The sequence below is a fragment of the Vicia villosa genome, unplaced genomic scaffold (genome assembly GCF_029867415.1).
Source record: "Vicia villosa cultivar HV-30 ecotype Madison, WI unplaced genomic scaffold, Vvil1.0 ctg.002568F_1_1, whole genome shotgun sequence".
Classification (NCBI taxonomy): domain Eukaryota; kingdom Viridiplantae; phylum Streptophyta; class Magnoliopsida; order Fabales; family Fabaceae; genus Vicia; species Vicia villosa.
In genome coordinates, this window is record NW_026705971.1 from 9,056 (window position 1) to 14,512 (window position 5,457).

Here is a 5,457-nt window from a genome sequence, read left to right on the forward strand (position 1 = left end):
AAAAAACGAACATCTGAAATTTATGAACAAAAAATGGCGCCAAGAACACCATCCTCATTTGAATTTGAAAATCTATAAAACTGAATTGTTTTGATCGAGTAGATAGTCTATCTTGCTCGATTTTTCACCAGGAACATGATGGTACCATTTAATTTCATTTATTTTCACTCTAAGATCATCAATTTTCTGATGAACACGAAGAACCCTAATATGACAAATCATTGTGAAATCGTGTATGATCATGATATGATGCAATTGATTGAGGGTTATTATTCAGTGATGGTGCAGAAACAAAATGGCAAAGCAATATTTCATTTATGATGCATGTATGATAGAGTTTGAAGTTCATGAGCACTTACCTTAAAAATGGCAAAACTGGAAATCAAATTTGAGCTTGGAGGTGTTACAGATGTTGTTACTTGATCTGGACAGCTTCAATGGACCTTATAGAACATGTTTGGATGCTTGAAGTGAATTGAAAACACCTGGAGGAGTTAGTGGTACCCGATCTGCAGTAGGAGCAAGTGAGGATCGAGCTTGATGATTCTGATGTTTCAGGTTATACGTGAGTGTTTGGATAGTTCATATGTGACATATATGAGGTGTTGGAAGTGTTAGTTTGGACAGAATTGAGCTTGAATGGATTTTGGCATGATAAGGCTCATATTATGTTCATATGGAGGTTGAAGAGTGATTCTGAGTTTTAGGGTATTTTGGGGTGTGTGAATGGATCAAACACATCCCATATGATGTTTATGAGATGTTAGAACCATTACTTTGGCCAGAACTTCAAGGGTTTGGAGGTTGAGATTTCTACCTCTTTGAAACTCATGAAACTTGCAACTTAAGAAAGAAGAGAGAAAACCTATGATTATGAGGTTTTGGTGTGATTTGAAGAGTGGATCATAGCCTTTGCAAGTGGATCAAAGAGTGATGATTTGGCTTAAGAGATAAAATGGAATCTTTCACATTAAATGCAAGATGGTTAAAACCTAAACCATGGTTAAAATTGGCTATGCTTCTTATCTCTTTCCCATCTGTCTCAAATCAGAAAATATCTTCCAATTATTGCATCTGTGCATCATTGCTTGCATCTTTGGTAAAATGGTTCATAATTTTGGCAAAATGACTTGAAATTTCAAGTGAAAATGATCACTAAATGCATAATTCAAAACCATAGCTATGCTCCATATTTTTTTCATGCTCTTGGACATTTTGGAAAGCTCATGTTATGTACTTAAAAACCCTAGCTGAAAGTTTCTTCAAGACCTTTAAGGAAATGGGTGAAAAAGATCCATGAACTTTGAAGAAAGTGAGATTTTAAGTGAAATTTTCAAAAGATACCAACTTTGAAGCTCCATATCTCTTAAATGGTTGATCTTTTGGAAAAACATTTTATGTGACAAAGTTGTTCATTGGATCCAAATCTACAACTTTCATGTTGGAAGTTTTTTTCAGTTTGTAGGTGAAATTTTGAGTTATTCCCTTCCAAAGTTTGGAAAAAACCATTGAAAAACACAGAAAATTTTCTAAGTATGAAAGTCAAACTTTTGACTTTTTGATTCTTGATTGATTTTCTTGATTTTCCTTGATCAAATGACTTCATATATCATATATTGATGATTTAAAACTTCAAAAGTCATGGTTGACCAAAATTTCCAAAAAGTCAATGGTGATCTTGTATAGTTGACTTTTTCAGACGAATCGCGTTTTTGGAGATTTCAAATGAACCAAGCTATCCTCACCAAATAAATGGTATGAATGGATCACATTGAGTTATTTGAGGACCTTGAGCCATGGTTTAAGTTGTGGCACCATGTTCTGATTAAAAAGTCAATTGTTCAGATGAATTAGGTCAAAAACCCTAATTGTCGACCTGATGAAATTGATGATTGTGGATCTTGAATTGAGATACAATTTCCATTGGATATTGTCATAGGGATTATTTGAATATGATTGAAACCTTTGAGTGATGCCCTGGAGCTTTTTAGGGTTTCCCAAATGTGATCCCTGATTTCAGTCCCTGATAGTTCAAAACCCTAATCTGATGATTTGAAATTTCACTGTTGATCAGTCCTTGTGTGAGAGATGTCTTGAGCCAATAGATTAGGTCAAAATTATGTACTTTGGGTCTTGAGGTCATGTCCCAAGTCATTAGGTCAAATCCTGAGCAAAAGTCAGGAGTATGCTATCTTAAGTCAAAACCCTAATCTGGTTGATTCAGAGCTTTTGAGCTTGTTGAAATGAATCTTTGAGGACCAAATGTTGACTGTTGATGAAGATAGTTCATTTGAGATGAAGGGAGAAACAAACCCTAATTGGTTGTTACTTGTACTGATGAGTGATTTCTTGATTAAATCCTGCTGAGTCACAAGTAGCAAACACAAGCTATGCAATATGTTAGAGATGCAAATGATGCATATGCAGATGATATGAGGTGGTATCTTAGGTCAAAAATTGGGGTATGACATCATACACCGGGAGCGTAATGGAGACCACGACTATTATGAGACAGGATCCGGAGACTACTTATTCCCGCCGAACTCTGACCTTTCCGATCCCACCCTCGTTGATCATCTCTAGCTTTCTCTCAGGGAAGATTGATCGTTATGGGTTGTCGACCTACCCCTCAGCCCCGCTCGGACCCTCACACGTCCCAATTGGGGGAGCGTGGCCGTCTTTTCATGAGATTACATATGCCCTCCCCAAACCTAGATATGTCGCTAGGACCATCATCAACTTTCTCTCGCGATGTTTTCCCCGTAGGTGAGCTTCCCTATATTGATCCAGTGCAAGTGTCATCACTTGAGCCAGTCCTTGGCGAGACAGAGGATTACGACAGTGAGGAGGACCCATCCGAGCATGATTATGAGGATGGATCCGATCACACTTTATCGAGCGCTTGTGGTGGGATATGTGGAGCTGGAGCAAGAGACTATTGTGGGTGTCGATAGGTTTCAGTCAGCCTAGGTAGGGCATAACTTTTGTGGATGGTAGGTTTACGTTAGTTCTGATTGCAGGTTTCTAGTACTTACTGCATGGTTCAAATTTTCTCCTTGGGGCAGCTCTCCTGCGTGAGTGTCTGCCGAGGACTTTCATTTTGTTGTTATTTTGGATTGTATCATAACCACTATTTACACTCTATATCGTATGACGAGCAATCATCTGTATGCACTATATGTTCTATGTTCTAAAAATATCGTTCATCTAAGTTAATTTATATACCATAGTTTGAGTTCTTAAATATTTTTAAATACGAAATTCCTCGTAGTGTTTTGGTAAGGGAAAAAGAAAAGGACGTTATTTTGTATAAGGAAAACTATTAATTGATATACTTATAGAAATAGTCCCTTTTAAAAATACACTCTCGCTGTAAAAAATCGGGGTGTTACAATGAGGTATCAGAGCCTAGGATTAAGCTTTTAAGGAACCGTTAGTTTAGTGTCTTAAGTTGATCACACGCTGAGTAAATTCTTAGTGATCAGCTACACATTTTCTAGATCGTAAAATTTTGACTGCCACTCGCAATTTGGAAGTAAGATATTGGATATTCTCTTGAAACAGGTAATGAGAATTCTAATTGAGTATTGATTTTGTAGGAGAACTATACCCCCAAGACGTGACAATACTAATGATCATCAGGTGGATCAAATTGCCCAAGTTATGGCCAATATGGCAGCCACTGTCACCGCACAAACTGCTGCTAAGAACCTTCGAGATTTGGAGAAGCGGGACAGAGAGATAAGGGTCGGGGAATCAAGAGGATTAACCAATTTTCGCCGCCACGACCCACCTAAATACCAAAGGGATGTTACTCCCGAGAAGGATGACTTATGGCTATAGGACATTGAAAAGATCTTTGAGGTAATCAATTGTCCTCCACGGGCAAGGGTGTTGTATGCCACCTATCTTCTCTTAGGCGATGTAGAGTATTGGTGGAGGAGCACTAGATTGATGATGGAGAGCGCACAGGAAGAAGTGAATTGGGAATCCTTTAAAACGAAGTTTTTAGACAAATACTTTCCCATAGGTGCAAAGACCAAATTGGGAGACGATTTTCTGAAACTTTGACAGGGGGTATTACTGTAGGTGAGTATGCTGCCAAATTTGAAAATTTATCTAGGTATTTCCGATTCTTTAGGGAAGGAGTATATGAAGTTTACATATGTCACCGTTTCCAAGAAGGACTCAAGTATGAACTACAAGACTCAGTGATACCATTAGGAATACAACGATTCCAACCATTGGTGGAGAAATGCAGAGAGGTGGAGGTGATGAAGAATAAGAGGACAAATTGCGGTATGATCCAGAACTCTGGAGGACCTAGCCATTAAAATGTTCAGAATCAAGGACGTAATAAACAACAAATAAGACCATACCAACGACCACACGATAACAACCGAGGACCTCACAGAACAGAAAACTATAGCACCAAGGGAGGAGGAGGAACTCAAATTGCCCCAGGAGTACGTTGTTACCAGTGTGGTGAAGGTGGACATTATGCGAACGATTGTCCTAATAAGGGTCCTATCTGCTTCAAATGAAACAAAAGAGGACATGTGGAGAAGGACTGCAAAGCCCCAAAGGTAGAGCTAGCTGTGAATACTGCCAGAAATGTTCGACCAACTGCTCAAGGAAGAGTGTATTGCATGAGTGCAGAAGGAAGATCTCCGTCCAACAACTTGATCCAGGGGAATTGTGAAATTGAAGGTACCATTTTAACTGCACTTTTTGATTATGGGGAAACACATTCATTCATATCCAAGGATTGCGTTGATCGATTAAAAATGATAGTAACTCCACTACCTTTTGACTTGGTAGTATCTACCCCTGCTAAGGTTATAACTGTGAACACTGCTTGCTTGTTATGTAGAGTAGTGGTTCAAGAGAGGGAATTCCTAGTTAATCTAATATGCCTACCCCTACGATCTCTCGAGATTATTCTTGTGATGGATTAGATGTCATATCATTATGTTATGTTAGATTATGCTTTAAAGTTGGTTATTTTTCCCGAGCCGGGGGTTGTTAAATATCTATCAGCTAACCAACTTAAAGTTTCTCAAAATAATGGAGCCTTGGACCTGTCAATACTCTCCAGTACAGAGGTAATGGCTGAAGTCAAGATTGAAGACATGTTAGTCACTCAAGACTTTCAGGATGTGTTTCCCAATGAGGTCCCAGGTTTACCTCCTGTGAGAGACATCGAGTTCTTCATTGACTTACACCCAGGAACATGACCCATTTCCATTGCACCATATCGGATGGCACCAAAGGAACTCCAAGAACTTAAAGAACAGTTGAAAGATTTGATGGAGAAGGGACTCATTAGGCAAAGTGTTTCCCCATGGGGAGCTCCAGTGCTTTTGGTAAATAAAAAATATGGGCGTCCCCGACTATGTGTGGACTACAGGCAACTTAACAAGGGAACCGTGAAGAATCGATACCCCTTACCTCGCA

General features: G+C 38.9%; 1 pseudogene; it reads left to right on the forward strand.

Moving 5' to 3' along the window:
* The first annotated feature begins 2,717 nt into the window (after nt 1-2,717).
* LOC131639229 (uncharacterized) lies at nt 2,718-5,237 on the forward strand (annotated as a pseudogene).
* Nucleotides 5,238-5,457: the final 220 nt, after the last annotated feature.